Here is a 17698-nt window from a genome sequence, read left to right as displayed (position 1 = left end):
TGGTTATACTGACAGATGATGGAGAGTTTGTTGATCCTGATGCCTCTCTTCTCTCCTCTTTCCTCTCTCTCTCCCTCCTCTTTCCCCTCTCTCCCCTTTCCTCCCTCCTCCCTCCCTCCGCGGGGAGCTCAGGAGCGTCTGGAGAGTCGTAAAGCAGGATATTATCGCCGTCCCGCTCCTCCCTCCCCTCAGTCGGCCTCGGGGCATGGACTCTGTGTCTGACCTGTGCTTTCCAGACTCTAACAGGTCGTGTCGTGTGCCCAGACCAGACGCAGACCAGCAGCTGCTCAACAGCCTGGTCCTGGGCTTCATCTCTGCACTGGTCACCGGCCTCAACATGCTGGTCATCCTCTCCATCGCCTGCTTTAGGTCCATATGGGAGAAAAGGCTTCGGGAACGCTGGGGAAATGCTTTGAATATGTTTGACAAAGGTCTTGGATGTTGTGAAAGCACAGGTTGAACCTTTCTCCACGGCTTTTATCTGCGTATTGTGTTTCTTTATCTGCGTTTCCTTGCAGTGCTTTTATTTGACTTCACGCCCACAGGTTAAAACAAAGTCTGTCTGTGCTAACCCTGTCATTTACCGCTTTTGTTCTGAAGGCTCTGGGATTCAGTGGTTCATGTTTCAGCGTTTTCCCTCGACGCGTTCGCAGTGTGTGCTGTGAACCGCGTCCTCCTTTAAAGCATTAACATCATGTCATTTCATCTTACCTTCTGTTTCTTTAACGCAGCGTTTCCTTCAAATGCATTTATTTGACTTCACGCCCACAGGTTAAAAGAAAGCCCTTTGTCTGTCTATTGTTTAAACACTGCTGCTAACCCTGTGATTTACAGCCCCCATTGTTTTCTTTTCCCACTCGGTTCATGTTTCAGTCTTTTCTCTGATGTTGATCTTCCTCGACGTGTTTGCCTTGAGCACGCTGACTCTGGAGCAGCTTGTCATTTAACGTATTATACTGACATATTTCTAAAACCTTTTCTCGTCATTTGTTCCTCACGTATAAGCAGCGATGACTTTATTGTTCAATGAATATGTTTGGAGCAGATGGAACTCATTTGGACTGAGGGACAAAAAGACAAACCCAGTGTTGGTCGGGGGCAACAGACCAACACATTATTATAGAGCAACTGTTTATTGTTTGCTATAATATACCTTAAAATGCAGGTGGTGGGTCCACAGAAGGACGGCCTCATGATTAACCGGGCCTGTTGGTCTCTCATAAGGGTTTTTTCTGCTCTGTGTCTGACCCGTCACCTATAGGACCTGTTTGCCCTGTGAGACCCTACAGGGGCACAAAGCCCCGACATCAGAGCTCCAGAATCATTCGGGGGCTCAAACCCTCCCCCACATTAAGGCGGTTTCATGAGGGAAGCCTATTATATAATAAAGAAATGCAAAACCAACCAGGGACTGGAGCTGATAATGAGCTTCAGCTACAAACTTGTTTTGTACTGTGTCAATGACCCTGTCATATAATAAATACATCAGTGAATGTGTCGACTTGGACACTCTCCAGACTCTGGAGTGTCTGAGATCAGCTCAGTGAGATTCACCTCATGGAAATAATGTGGAGTCACTGACCTACAGTTAGAGAATTAATATATATTTTTTACTGTCTATGTTGCTGTAGTTATTTGCAGTATTTTTTTTATACATTTCCATATTCTCTATTTTTAATGTAACCATGGATCATGTGTCCTTAATAAAGATGAAATGATAATGTAGCTCTGAGAGGGAGATGGAGAGAAAAGGCTCCTCACTTTACTGTTGTGACACTTTTAAACGCGATGTGTTCGCTTTGCAGTGTCATAAAGTGTCAGTGTTCTTTTTTCAAGAAGCTTTTGGATTTGGGTAAAGCCGAACTGGACTCGGTTCAGGCGGGAGCGACAGGTTAAAACACATCTGGGTCTAAAGTTACTAAACCAAACTGTGACTGTGCAGAACAGACAAACAAAGAGATTCACACGAGTCTTAAATGCAAAGTTTATTCAAAAGGTTTCATTAGTTTAACCTCTTAACCCCCACCTGAACCGAGCAGATTTCCCCCAGTGTGGCTTTACCCCCCCCCCCCCCCCCCCCCCCCCATGAAAGTGCCACAAAAAGTGACAAAAGTCTTAAGGGAAAAAGTCACAAAAGAGCAATTAAAACGTGATGAAAATGCAAAAATTGAGCTACAAGAAAGTCACAAAAGTTGGACAAAGAAGGAACAGAAGAGCGACAAAAACGAGCCAGAACTGGAGAAATTAAAAATGTGGAGCCATAATCATCAAAATGATAACAAAAAAATGCTTGACATATGTTACTTTGCATGTCACGAGTCTCTATCATATATTAGTTTCACAGTTTAAGTTGAATTACAGAAATAAAAGAACTTTTGAACGATATTTAATTAATTATAGATTACAGATGCCTGGCTTGTCGTCTTAAACTTAAACTCTATTTGCTACAATCATCTTACTGCAGTCTTTATCATCGCTATTTATTTAATTAGAAAAACCCACTAGGGCTGGGTCCGTTGAACAATACCATACAGCAGGGGTAGGCAACGTCAGGCCCGGGGGCCAAATCCGGCCCTCCAGCATAGAACCTTTGGCCCTCAAGATGATTTTGAGAAACAGTATTATACAAATCAGAAGTACTTGATCCTTTGTGAAGCAGTTTGTGATTTTATCTGTGAGAGGTGATATATAAATACACTTTCTTCTTCTTCTACTGAAATCGTTTTAGAGTTTAATCTTAACCAAGCACATTTTCTCCAGTTCAGCGTTTCCCAAATCTAAAAGCTTCTCGAGCCTCATTTAAAAGCTAAACTGACAAAACTGATATACGATTTTTGATTCACTTTTTTGTTGTGTTTTTGTCACCTTTTGGTCATTTTTTGCTTTTTTGTTGCTTTCTCACCACTTTTTTGGTCTTTTTTTTTTGCCTTTTTGTCCCCCTTGATATGCTTTTTTAAGAAGCTTTTTAGATCTGGGTAAGGTCGAACTGGAGAAAATGTATTTGGTTAAGGCAGGGGGTTAAGTACTGCAAAAATGTGAGAAACTCTGTCAATTACTGAAAACTTTCCAAACAGGAAACACCAAATTAGGTCATAAATGATGCACAGCACTGGCTATTGTAGAAAATGGTGCTTTACTTTTGTCTAAAATTGTCAGGTTCGGCCCTTGGTCCTTTTACAATAAAGAAAATCGGCCTCCACCAAGCAAACCTGCCTGTCCCTGTCATACAGTATATCTTTGGATCCAATTTTTATGACTATATAATATTATTCCATTTTTTACACAATGTACGACCAAGTTTTCCCCTACACAATTATTTTCTTGTTTTTGCCACAATTTATTCTAATTTTCTCCAAATGATTGTATTGAATGATTGTAAAAATGTATCAGTGCCCAGCCCTGGCATCGACTTGACTTAATAATTCGGGCGTTCTACTCTCACCAACATCTCACCAACGACTTTTGCGTTGCATCATGGGTAATTGTCACCATCACAACTTCCGGCGTTGTCGTTCGCTCTGCTCGCCTTCACTCGCCGCACTAATAAGGTCAATACAGCGGTAACTACATAAAGCAGCCTTTAATATGATCACACGCTCAGGTTTTTCCTATACGCAGGGCTGCAAGGGCCCCGCATCTCAGTCAAACTACCATGTTGTTTCACTGATTAATCAACACGTTGTTACGGGACAGGCTCTGACAGCGCACACTCACTCTCCGCCTACTGCGCCACATATAAAACCAAAACGGAGCAGTCTGCAAGTGGATGAGCAGGAGAGACCGACCGCCTTCCCCGTCTCTCCCAACACGCGAGTGCGAGTAGGCTACTTCCCCGCTCGGCCGTCTGTCTCCTGGTGCTTCGCCTCATGCACGGCTCCTGGGCGGCTGCATCATGTCACCCGTGTCCCGGGCGCAGCTCTCATGTTTTCTCTGTGCGGACTCGGGGCATCGGCTAAAACATTCATTTAAACTCTGTTCTTGTTGTGTCTAGCGGAGAAACAGGACAGTAGTTTGATGGATAGACGAGAGTAAAGCCGTGTCCGTGGCCTTTTTGTCTCAAAGAGGTTCAATCCACATTCTCACGAGCACAGTAACTTACAGTAACTCTGGTTCTCTGAATGTGCACAGTCTATAATGAGTTGGGCTACTGCGGTGGTCAGACTGAAATAACCGTCAGGTGCAGGTTTCAGTTAGTTTTAAATCAGCGGTTCCCAAACTGTGGGTCATGGACCAGAGGTGAGAGAATGGGCCCGTTTGTCATTTTCCATTTTAAAAAGTGGGGGAAATAGACTAGTCGTCGTCCTCAATCCCAGTTGGACAATGGCTTTGTGATTAGTGGTTCTCACACAGAGGTGCAGGGCCTGAATTGAGGTAATTATTTTCCATTTCTGCCTTGAACTACTGCACAGTGGAACTGTTTTTGTCCGTAAATGGATCGATCTTCGTTGAATAACCATGGGACGCTATTGTAGGGCCCCCATGTGGATTTTTTGCTTAGGGCCCCAGAAGGGCCAGCACCGGCTCTGCACACACTGCTCACATTTAATCTACAATTGACCGTAGCGGAGCGGTTAGCACCGGAGCTAACTAGCTGCTTAGCATCCTGCAGCTAGCTTTATTATGCAGTAATAACGTCAATAAAGCAAGTGACTTCATAAAGCAGCCTTTAAGAAGTTGACACACCCTGAGTCTGGATTAATGCATTTGAGGTTTATTGTGGACTTTTCATCAACAATGAGCTGTAGGCGATTGCAACAAGATAACCGGGCTAACCTAGCCTAGCCACTAGCACAAACATCCCTCTATTTAGGCGTATGGGCTGCTATAGGCCTAAACACTGGGGAGAGCTGGCGTAGACCATCAGGGTTAGATCCATAGGACACGGCAGTAGCAAAAGGGGACGAGTTAGCCACAAAACAATAGTTATTTTTCAGTCTGAGGCATCCTTCCAAAATGCGGCTACGGTTCAAGCGCACAATGCTAGCAACAGGAGGTGCACTTGGTGACACACGGTGTCATTGTCTGACCACAGCGCCGCTCAGTGGATGAAATTTTGGGAGAGCAGAACGGCCAAACTGATGAAATGCTTCGTTAAATAGTACTTGTCCTCTTTAGCAGACGCTGAAACCAATGAAACGCACTTTGTGTTGTCCCGGCCCGTGTATGATGTGTCCCTCCTCTCCACAGACAGCTGCAGACGCCTACTCACCGCATCCTCCTGTCTCTGGCCGTGTCCGACTGCCTGGTGGGTCTGGTCTTCCTCCCGATCGCGGTCCGGACCACGGGAGTCTGCTGGGTCTGGGGCGATGCTGCGTGTAGCCTGTATTTCTACTTTGGGAAAGCGCTGGTCCAGGCGTCTGTGGGCTCCATGGTGCTCATCTCGGTCGACCGTTACGTCGCTGTGGTGGACCCGATGCGCTATCAAAGCCGCATGTCCACTTGCAGAGTCAACCTCGGCATCTGCATCACCTGGACGTACGCTCTCCTCTGTTTTATCATCATTAACTCTGGTCTTTACCCCGACAAGACTCTCAGCTGCCTGGGATTGTGCCAGGTCTCCGCTTCGGTCGAAGCTAACATCGTTCTGTCTTGGGTGATTCCCTTTGGTATCATATTTATTCTCTACATCCAAATATTCAGAGTGGTCATTGTCAAAACCAAAGCCATGCGTTCCAAACTGTCAACCTGCAAAGCGAAGCAGAGGTCAGAGTTGAAAGCAGCCAGAAACCTGGGCAGTGTGGTGGTTTGTTACGTGGTTTGTTACACTCCGTTCTACGTCACTAGATACTCTGGGGATAAGGTGAACGCCGCCCATGTTGCCTCCATGGTGTCTGCGCTAACTGTTTTTCTAAACAGTGCAGTTAACCCAGTCATTTACACCCTCATCTACCCGCAATTCAGAAAGGCTTTCAGAGCAATCCTCACTCTGAAGATACTGCACTCCGAGCCTGTGCTCCTCTGAACAACCAATAACCAATAATGCATTGTGTTTTCAGAGCTCTGGGGCTGCCGTCACCACAGGACTGCCACATGCAGCTAATACTTTGATGTAATAAAATTAATTCAAAAAGAGAGAGAGAGCTTTGTTGTGTGGTGTAGACAATAATTAAAACAGGTTGAAAGGATAAAATACAATTTATTGTAGGTAAGTTGTAGATAAGCACACACTAAACTTCCAGTTTGCATGCGTCACCATTTCCGTTGTTCAGACAAGCTCTTACACATATAAACTTCGTAACGTTCATTGTGTCTACTTGTATTCTAGTATCGCTTTTTTTGTTCGTTTTGTCAGACACTAAGGTTAGGGATGTTAAAGATCTTTTACCTTTACATGTTTCAGCCGCCATCTGCAGGCCGTCATCAGAAGTATCACCGGCGTGCGGTGACGTGTCACTTATCAGCTGTTCTTACTTCCGAGCCACTTTCGGACCACTGCAAAAGAAACAACCACATCATGGACTGGGACGAGGCTCGGGTCATTGGTTCGGAAACCAATAAATTCAAACGCTGGATAAAAGAAGCCATAGAAATCAGGAAACGGAGCACCGACACCATCAACCGTGACGAAGGAGCGTTTCTCCTGTCCCACACCTGGGACACCCTCCTCCAATGATTACGCCCCCTGTCGCCCTGAATCCACCGGGCGGCAGGGGGCGTGACCAGTCTGTCGGACCTGGTGGGACCGTCAGACTGGTCACGCCTCGGAAGTAAGAACAGCTGATAAGTGACACGTCACCGCACGCCGGTGATACTTCTGATGACGGCCTGCAGATGGCGGCTGAAACATGTAAAGGTAAAAGATCTATAACATCCCTAACCTTAGTGTCTGACAAAACGAACAAAAAAAGCGATACTAAGCTCTTACACAGATGCAGTTTTAGCTGAAACAAAACTTTCTCTTAAACCTCAGGGTTTGCGTTTGTTTTTAACATCGTTTTTACCTGCATCTAAACTCTCACAACTTTTAAAACTTTCTAACCTCAGCGTGGACTTGTGCTAACCGGTGGCTAACCTCAGCCTGGACTTGTGCTAACCGGCGGCTAACCTCAGCCTGGACTTGTTCTAACCAGCGGCTAACCTCAGCCTGGACTTGTGCTAACCGGAGGCTAATCTCAGAGTGGACTTGTGCTAACCGGCGGCTAACCTCAGCCTGGACTTGCGCTAACCGGAGGCTAACCTCAGCCTGGACTTGTTCTAACCGGAGGCTAACCTCAGCCTGGACTTGCGCTAACCGGAGGCTAACCTCAGCCTGGACTTGTTCTAACCGGCGGCTAACCTCAGCCTGGACTTGTGCTAACCGGAGGCTAACCTCAGAGTGGACTTGTGCTAACCGGCGGCTAACCTCAGCCTGGACTTGCGCTAACTTGCAGCTAGCTTATGGCTACACTCACCTCCACGTCCAGCTGCGAGGACTGCGCTGGTCTGAGCCAAAGATTTGCTGATCTGGAGCAAAGGATTTCCATGTTGTTTCAAATCCAGGAGGAAAGGGACTGGGAGATCATCGTGGGCTCAAACCAGTCCCACCAGTGCGGAGCTCGCTGACACGGTGCATTCTCCCGGAGACGCTGCCTGTCCACGTCAGCAGGCCGCCTCCGGCCATGTCCCCGGCAGTGTAAACTACTGGCTCCAAATCGGTGCTAAGCCCAAACGTCCGGCTAGTTCGACCCCACGGAAGTCAGACACGTGGATAGTTGTCCCAGTCAGTAAGTCTGCCCCATCACGCCGCATCCATGCTGGAAAACAGATTCAACATCCTGGATAACGAGAGTTTCCTCCTCTGCCCACTCGTCACTCAACGCAGAGTGACGAGCTGCAGACCACCACCTCTGGTCAGACGCCGCGGTCGTCTGCTCTACCCCCAGCTCCGGGTCACACCACCTCCTGTTGGCTTACTGCACGAGAACAGGGACTTTCATGCCTCTAATTGCAGGACAATTAATGGGGACCTATGGCCAAGTGTCATTTTACCGTATTTTGTACAGTGTTGCCATGGCGACGACCGTAGCCCCCCCCATGTTATTCTAATGGGATGGACAAATAAATCTCACATTTTACATAACGACAGCGCACTAGCACCCTCTGCCAGGAGCGTGTGGACAGTGCTCATTGAACTACGGCACGTTAGGGAAATGTTTAAAGAACTAGCCGCGTTAGCGCCCCCTGCAGGTAGGAGCTATTATTCACATGGAGAGGCTAAAATGTAGATTTGATGTTTACTCATAGAGATGAACGGCACATCACCAGAGTAATGAAATGTAGGTAGGGTTCCAGAGGCGTGGCAATGGAGGCACGGCCGCGAGGGCCGTTCGATGCCGCTTGCGGCTTTAATTTGTAATTGTTCTTTTAAAACAGAGCTTTATATTTTTTAAGTTCCCAAACCTTTAGTTTAAGGAGCACATTCATAATGTTCGGTATTGCAGGTTTACACAAAGAATAAATGATGCATTCATTCATGTGACTTTATTATAAAGCTTTAAATGAAGCTTTATAATAAAGTCGATGCAGATAATGAGCGTGCATCCACAATCATCCACTAGAGGGAGCCAAAAGAAGTGTTTTTCTCCTCCAAAGTGAGTCACAGATGAAAGTGTCAGATTGCACACAGGTGGGTCATGTCTAGAAGTGGCAGGTTTGATCAGATAAATTCAGCTCAGAGTCACAAAAACACACTCCCACAGAGCAAACCCTGGGTCTGGTCTGCAGGATCTGTGTCCAGGCTCAGACGAGCACAGACTTCTGGACACAGTGTGAAGCCGTCTGGAGTGTAGATGCAGAAACCTGTGTTTGTACAGTGGGCAGGACTCCATGTCCACAGAGACTCGCTCCTTTCTCTTCAGTCGTCATGGAGATCAGCTGCGATCGGTCAGTCATAATAAACAGATTCTCCACAGGGAAGAGTTCATCGTAGAAATGATCTAAACGCCTTTAATCTGAGCTGCTCCTACAGACATGCACGGACCCTATTCCCAACAAATGAATAGGGAAGTCAGGCGCTATACTAACATATGAGGACGACAAAACACACGACGAGGCTGGTGCTAAACCGGGCATCGACCAGATGAGGAGCCAAACACTTTTCACTGATACATTTTTCCTGCAGGTTTGGACTTGTTTGAGATCTTTCACTCTGTTATTTTAGTTTCATCTTCTCCTCTTGGTCCGTGTTGTTCTTTTCTACATTTGGCCTCGGTCCAGTGAGCGAACCATCAGATTTACACAGGTCGGAGAGATCGCACTGATGCAAGTCTTTCCCTCACGCAAAATAAAGCTCTTAAATGTCATTATATAGAGTTAGATTGGTTAAAAATACAACAAAATAATTCTAAAACATCTGCAGTTTAGGCTGAGAATGTACACATTTTTTTTACTCAAATGTTGCCCGTTGTGCACATTTTAGTGACTGTAACTCATTTCCCCCTCTTTTCTCTGTTTTATGGAATGTTTAAGAAATTAAATAAGTTTATTTGTAGAGCACAGTTCATACAAGGCGATTCCAAGAGCTTCACAGTTGCATAAAATTACAAGAAACCAGATCAAATCAATCCATAAAAAAATCAACATGAAGATGAATTCATTACAGTAAAAGCAACAGTGCAGATCAAATACTTTCAGAGTCATATTCTCAGATAAAAAGAACTGTTTTCAGCCTGGATTTGAACATTGTCAGAGTTGAGGCCTGTCTCACATCCTCGTGAAGACTGTTCCAGATTTGAGCTTTAGCCTCAGAGTGTTTAGTCCTGACTCTGGAACCACCAGGAGGCCCCTCCCCTCCCTGAGATGGTTCATACGGCTCTAACATGTTAGAGATGGACTTTAGTGCTAAACCATGAAAAGAAGAATCCAGTGCAGAGATATGGTTGTATTTCCTGGTTCTGGATGTTCTGCAGCTCTGACAGTGAGCTGCTGGAGACAAACACATGGACACGTCTCTCTAAGGTTCTATCCACACGAAGAAATAACGCTTATGTTTTCAGAAACTTCCTCTGTGAGTCTGAAGCAGCTCAGTAAACGTGAGCGTCCACATGGGTCGACTCAGGTCTATGAAAACTGTGATTCCTCCTCCAGGCCTGTGTGAGGCGCTGTGACGCTAACACAGGCCGAAACCATCAAATTGTAGCCTCTAAGCTCTAACACGAGCAACTAATCCTTAACCTTTCATGGGGTCGACTGTTAGATCTGTGCAGTTAGGGAACTAGAGCTTCAGCAGAATTTGAACAATCCGTCCGTCCTTAAACAGGGGAAAGGGAAGTGACATCACCAACAGCTGTTTTTCTTCTTCTTTAAAGTTATTGGTGGAGTGCAGGCCAAACAAAAGTGCACGTCGCCCCCTGCTGTACAGTGTCCAACAACAACATAGTGTCCAAACCAAGACATTTAAAGACAAAAATAAATCTAAATGATCCAAACATTTCCCTTTAGTGTTATTTTATTTCAACAGCTGTTTCTTAAAGCTACAGTAGCAAATGATCCATGTGGCTTAAGTTTCTACTAAATGAAAACAAAAGCATTTAATCTGTTTCCTGAGTTTCCTCTTTAACACTGACATGTGACTGAGCTGTGGCGACGACAACATGGATTTATCACTTTTATAAAGTTTGGCTTGTGCAGAATCTTAATTTTTAATTATTATTTTTTTTATTATTAAATGTGCTTCTGTCAATCAACAGTGGTTGCGCATGAATCACTCGAGGGTGGGGCTGAGGGGGGTGGGAGGGTTTGGTGCAGTGGATTATGGGATGGCACATAGCTCCTAATCACCGGTTAGTTAGCATCAGAGGTCCCTATGCTAATGTGGCTATGATAGTTAGCAACAGAGGTCCCTATGCTAAAGTGGCTATGATAGTTAGCACCAGAGGCCCCTATGCTAAAGTGGCTATGATAGTTAGCATCAGAGGTCCCTATGCTAAAGTGGCTATGATAGTTAGCACCAGAGATCCCTATGCTAAAGTGGCTATGATAGTTAGCACCAGAGGTCCCTATGCTAAAGTGGCTATGATAGTTAGCATCAGAGGTCCCTATGCTAAAGTGGCTATGATAGTTAGCACCAGAGGTCCCTATGCTAAAGTGGCCATGATAGTTAGCATCAGAGGTCCCTATGCTAAAGTGGCCATGATAGTTAGCACCAGAGATCCCTATGCTAAAGTGGCTATGATAGTTAGCAACAGAGGTCCCTATGCTAAAGTGGCTATGATAGTTAGCACCAGAGGTCCCTATGCTAAAGTGGCTATGATAGTTAGCATCAGAGGTCCCTATGCTAAAGTGGCTATGATAGTTAGCACCAGAGGTCCCTATGCTAAAGTGGCCATGATAGTTAGCATCAGAGGTCCCTATGCTAAAGTGGCTATGATAGTTAGCATCAGAGGTCCCTATGCTAAAGTGGCTATGATAGTTAGCATCATGGCTCCTTTTCCTAACCACTTCCTAACTGACTTACCAATTCGGAAGCAACTTGTCATGGCGGACGCTGACGCACATCCGGTTTGGCGTAAGAGCTCTTAGCAATCTGACCATTTCGGACGCAGCATGAAGGATTTCGGATCTACAGAAGAGACGAGGAGCAGAGTTTATTCTTCTGTCACTGACTTTTCCTGTCAGTCCAAAAACACAGACTGACTCGTGTTTTTCTACTCGTCACCTGTGGCTTGTGGAGCAAAGAGGGGCGGAGTCAAACCATCACAGATCCATGAGGAAAACTCAGTATAAGGTCAGTAGATTCTGGATCACAGACTCTGGAGCTGTGATGTCATCGAGACGTCGCAACAACGGAGCCACGTAAACGGCGTTTTCAGATCTTTCCTCTGGGACCTGGTTTGGAGAATGTTGGTTTACAGATCATTCATTTCCTCGTTTACATGGAGCTGCCTTGTGTTCTTCCTTAAAGGGACTATACAGATTTTAAAATGTTAGAACTTAGTATTTCCCCCCCTTACATGTTCCATGACCTGTTCACCATAACTGCCTCTAAAATCCTGCCCTGTCACTCAGAAAGCTGTTACTTCGGGTCTGAAGTGCCGTCATGCACGAGCTGAATATAGAACCTGCAGTTACACGTATGACCTGAGGTGGCAGTAGTGAGCATAATAAATGACCAACTTGCATCTAAGTCCCTTTTAGCCTGATAGTCTCTCGCACGTCAAACTCAAAACTTTATTAACCCCATCGTGAACGAATCGAAGTGTTCGTGTCTTAACAGAATCTTTTGTCACTTATCAGATCCAGTTTAGTCACAATGTTTCCAGACAGAAGCTCCACGTGGGGGGTCTGGCCTGAGTCACAGATGGGTTTAAAATCTGCAGGATCTCTGGCTCTGTCACTGCACGTCGACGGTTCAGGGGGAAAGACGAGCGGCGAAGTTGCAGGTTTTCAGACACAACAGTCTCCGAATCAATGCATTGAAAACAGCTTCTCCGTTTTGCTCTAGAAACGTTTCTGTGGGCCGTCGGAAAGTCGGTAAAAGCGATGACAGTCTTTGGGATTTGGACTTGTACTCTGCAAGTTTGTCAAAAATGCAAAACAATCATCATTACTGTGTTCAGAATGGATACAAATCTGTAGAAGATATAAACGCATGGGTTTTTGTGTATTTGGGATTTAAAATATAGTATTTAGGTGATAAAAAAACATTTCACTGGACTCTCTGCTGTAAAAAATCTCCTTCATCCAACACAATGAAAGAAACCGACTGGAGTTTCCCTTTATACAGTTTTCTCCAAGAGTGGTCGGGCTTCCTCTTGATGTCTCTCAGCACTGAACACCTTGTACTTCTGCAGCGTTTACTGCCATTCTTTTGTTTTTTTTACTTTGCCTTAAGCATATTTTTGTATGTCATTAGGACTTCTGTTGCTTTTTTGTTGCTTTTTTGACACTATTTACTACACTATTTTATTTGTCATGTTGTCACTTTTTCCATTGCTTTTTTTATGACATTTTTGTCGTTCTTTTGTTGCGTTTCAATCTTCGTTTTGTCACATTTTTTGCCACTTTTTCAATGCTTTTTCATCACTTTTTGACTCGTTTTTGTCACTTTTTCATCACTTTTTGTCATGTTTTTGCCTTTCTTTTGTTGCTTTTTCATCCTTGTTTTTGTCGCCATTTTTTTATTTGGGTAAAGCCAAACTGGAGAAGATGTGCTCAGTTTAGGTGGGCGCCTAAACCAAATTCATTCTGTCCTCTTTGGCCATTATATATGCCTGTGTAACACCTCATTTGAAAGCTAAGACCCACAAAACTGATCTTTTCCTCACGTTGTTGCTGTGTTGTGTCACCTTTTGTATGTTTTCTTTTTTTTTTTTCACTTTTATCACATTTTGTTGAGTTTTTGTGATATTTTTGTTGAATTTTTGTCACATTTTTGTTGAATTTTTGTCACATTTTTGTTGAATTTTTGTTGAATTTTTGTTGAATTTTTGTTAATTTTTTTGTCACATTTTTGTCACATTTTTGTCACATTTTTGTCACATTTTTGTCACATTTTTGTTGATTTTTTGTTGAATTTTTGTCACATTTTTGTTGATTTTTTGTTGAATTTTTGTTGAATTTTTGTGAATTTTTTTGTCACATTTTTGTCACATTTTTGTCACATTTTTGTCACATTTTTGTCACATTTTTGTCACACTTTGTTACGTTTACATCCTTGTTTTCTTCTCATTTTTTCTGGCTGTTTTGGTGCTTTTTTCCCCAAGAAGCTTTCTGATTAGGGTAAAGCCAAACTGGAGAAGATGTGCTCCGTTCAGGTGGAGGTTAAGAGGTTAAAATGAAAGCATGTGGCGAATTACCACATGAAGATCCGCTGTTTTTACGCAATAATGTTCTTTCAATACTATAAGTTAGTCACGGCAAATCCGACTTCTTTCTTTAAAGTTCAGGACACGAGTTCTGAGCAAATGCCTTGAAAGCGTGGAGTGTTTGTATCTGCGAGCGAAGCCTGTGATTTGGCGGTTCCTGAAGGACTCTGCAGAGGAACAGACCCACAGCAGAACCTGTCATTACTGAGACCGAGCCACGACAGAGGAGGAGGTCACGGCCGACACTCCCGGGTCTTTGCATCTGCCTCGGTCCAGCAAGTCATGTGACGTTTGTGACTCAGAAAGCAGCACATGGGCAGAGAAGAAACCACGTCTGTCGCTCTTCTCCACGTCGTTGTACCTTTGTGGAGAAGAAACAAGCAGAAAGGTCTTGAAAACCTTCTCCTTGAAACGGAAACAGTTGCATTTTGCCTGTATGTGTGTTGTAATCTCTTTTATTGAATCTATTGTGAAGTATTTTGGGCTGTACTGTTTCACACGCACTCAAGTCCACACTGGGTTTCAGACAGATGTGCGCTGCAGCTGGAGGAGGGAGTGAGAGAGAGAGAGATGAGGGAGTGGTGCAACGTGGCATTATTTTCCTCCTCAGACGCGAAAGGAACATTGCGAGAACAAGAGGAGGGGTCACTGCTCACTTAAACACATCCTCCTCCTCCTCCTCCTCCTCCTCGTCTTCGCTCTGCCTGTGCAAACGTGGCATCTGTTTCCATCATTGTGAGCCAGATTCAGAGATGACGAAACGCAGATTAATACTTAACCCGGGGATCACCAAACAGTAGCTCTACAAAGACTTATTTTCCTACAAGGACAGACAGACGGTGACGCACTGGTGTAGCAAAGGGAGCTGGCACAACCACACTCACAGAAAGTGATTTATCTCAGAGGACACTTTTATACGTTTGTATCGAAAGTCAAATCTCAAAAGGGTCGTTCATTAAAGGATCTGCTATTTTATCCATCCCAAAGTAAATTATAGGCATTTATATGATATATTGTACCTCTATCACTAGGAGGACTCATTTTTGTGAGAAAAAGATGCATTTTCTGGAGGTATTTTGCAAACCTGGAAGACAAGACGCTTCGATTCAGTTAACTCCGCCCCCTCTCTCTGAGCTGATCCGGCCATGCAACATTAGCAGTAAAAGAAATATAAATATCACAGAAATAAGTGAAGTTACTTCACACTGCAGTCATAAGGAGTTGACATCTGCAACACAGCTTCATAAATGGCTAGCACACACGCTAACGCACACGCTAGCACACACGCTACACACACACTAACACACACACTAACACACACGCTAACACACACGCTAACGCACACGCTAGCACACACGCTACACACACGCTAACACACACGCTCTGGTCAATCAGGTGTTTACATTATGGGCGTTGGTTCTAAAAGTGAATCCACTTTGGTTCTGGTGAAGCTTCACAATCATCCATCAGAGACAGTCACAGAAAAACACTATTCTGGTGAAAATCGCTGAATCCCGGAGAGAAAAAACAACATCTGGCGAGTGGCCTCTTCTTTAAGAAGGTTGAATAAAGTCCTCGCAGCCAAACGTGCTTTTCTCCGTGACATTATCGTTAGTTAAGAAAAAAGAACAGGCGTGTCCAGAGTAGGTTAGAAAGAGCTCCTTCATCACATCCTTCAGTGCAAACATGACGTCTGTTCAGACGCTCAGGGGGGCGTTTGTTTTCAGTGCTGACCTGGAAGCACCTCCTTTTTTTTTTCAAGCTGTTTTATAAATTAAAATCAGGCTGTAAGGCATTACATTACAGAAGTTGTGTTCTTCCTGTTTGACACTATGACGTAAAAAACGTCAGAGTGTCACAAGTTTCCCAGCAGAGGGCGGAGCAGCTGCTCAGAGCAGGGTTCAGGAGGATTGATGAGAACTGCGTGAATGAAGCCAAAAACCACTCTGGGTGTTTTTGATAAGGAAATAGCAAAACAACATGGCTAAAAGCTCCAAAAAGTTGATTTTGCAGGATATAGGCCCTTTAAGCGACACTACACAGGCTTATGGAGGCTGTGGTGGTGCTTTGAAGGGCCTGCACTATCAACAAGGTTATGTTATCAGTAAATAACAGAAATTAAGTATGTTTGCAGCTCCACTCTGTCGTTTTCCTGTTCCCCACCGACTTCTCGTATTTTAGTACTATCCCGTAATTTAACACATAAAATACAAAGTCATAGCCTCACGAGAACGGCACCTCCAACAGCCTGAGCAGCAGTGCCAAGGGGCCGACCCAGACTTTGGGAACCACTGCATGACATCTGGGAACCACCAACCCATTCACAGTCCACACTGTCCTTCATTGATGACCAGTGTTGGGGGGGGGGGTGAAGTGTCCTGTTCAAGGACAACCATGTGCACCTGCGTGAACCCTCCGCTTACAAGAAGCCCCATGAACATGGTATTAATGTGAGCTCAAAGTAAAACAGTCTGAACCAACAGCCTGAACCATAGGTTATGTAGTCTTTGCTCTGTAATGACATCACACACATCATTTATTCAAAGCGCCATATTCTCTATAAGCCTGTGTGGTGTCGCTCACAGCGAAAGGGGAAGCTCTTGGACTGGCCTTCCACCAAAGAGCCAGTTGAAGCCAATGGCAATCCATTTGAGGAGCCAAAAGCCTTTCTACGGTCTCTACTGTAGTTTATTCTGCCCTTGCCAGGGTTGCCAGGTCCCCAGATTTGATGTACGTAAAACGGGCCGTGGACAAAACGTAGGCTGCTCGATGTAAATGAGGCGTCACAGTATGGATGCAGTACACTTTTTGATCACCAGCAGTTAAACTGTGGAAGTGGGCGGTTTTTTAAGCCATTCCGCATTCCGTTTTTTTGCCTTGCTGTAGTCAACAGCAAATTGGCTATTTCTATCTTATTTTTGATCAAAATCACTCTTTCAAATCAGTGTTAATTTCGTCGGCTAAAACATTTAGTCTTAATTTTAGTCAAAGTGTTATTTTTGACGACTAAAATTGGACTAAAACTAAATTATAAGTTGTTCATGAGACTAAAACTGTGACTAAAATGTCCAGATATTTTAGTCGACTAAAATGAGACTAAATAAAAATGAAAAGGAGAGACTAAAATCATCCAAACTTCTATTGAGCGTCTGAAAGAGCCTCAGATCATGTAAATTCTCTGCCAAAGGATCAGCTCTGAGCTTTGTTCATGTGGAGCAGCTCCATGAAGCAGAGGAACCAGATTAAATATGATTATAATGAATATCATCAATGCAAAGTCGACTAAATTTATTTGCGATTTTAGTCGACTAAAACTCGACTAAAATCGAATTACATTTTCGTCAAAAGACTAAAACTAAATTGAAATATGTTGTCAAAATTAACACTGTTTCAAATGACAAACTCTCAAATCCAAGAGCTGCTTTTTCAATAAGGGAGGGCAGTAGGGGCTGTTTCTCATCATCAGGAGCACATGGGCTCTGTTAACTAGTGAACAATATTGAAAATTCCAGCCGCGCCGTATGTCCGCGGGTTTTCAGATTTTTTGGGTGGGTTTGGCTGCCCAGACCTGGCAACCCTGGCCCTTGCACTAGCTGGGCAGGTAGACACCCATCATTCGACAGAAAGCCACTGTGCTCCTGTTTGATGTGTGTGTATGAGCATCACAAGCAACAACATGGATGCACTTTAAACTATGCATTATTTCCTCATAAAGGCGTCCAAAAGCGGAGACAATATTCAAAAACTTGAGTGTGATGTTGGCCAATAGGAAGGACTTTCAGACATAAAAATAAAATGTCAGGTTTGTGAATCCAATCACTGTTGGAGATTTCTTACAAAAACTGCATTTCTCCCATAGAGTTGTATTGGCCCCGCCCTCCATCTGACATTATGACATCATCACATTCTAAATC

General features: G+C 44.3%; 1 protein-coding gene and 1 long non-coding RNA gene across 2 annotated transcripts in view; one reads left to right on the top strand and one right to left on the bottom strand.

Annotated features, from left to right (window-relative positions):
* Window positions 1-17698, bottom strand: part of LOC306962939 — a 935443-nt gene that overhangs the window by 14568 nt on the left and 903177 nt on the right. The window lies entirely within an intron of this gene.
* Window positions 1-17698, top strand: part of sparc (secreted protein, acidic, cysteine-rich (osteonectin)) — a 61754-nt gene that overhangs the window by 7777 nt on the left and 36279 nt on the right. The window lies entirely within an intron of this gene.

This window comes from Gobius niger (genome assembly GCF_951799975.1).
Source record: "Gobius niger genome assembly, chromosome: 5".
Lineage (NCBI taxonomy): Eukaryota > Metazoa > Chordata > Actinopteri > Gobiiformes > Gobiidae > Gobius > Gobius niger.
Note: the sequence above shows the minus strand (reverse complement) of the source record. Positions and strands in the feature narration are given on the sequence as shown.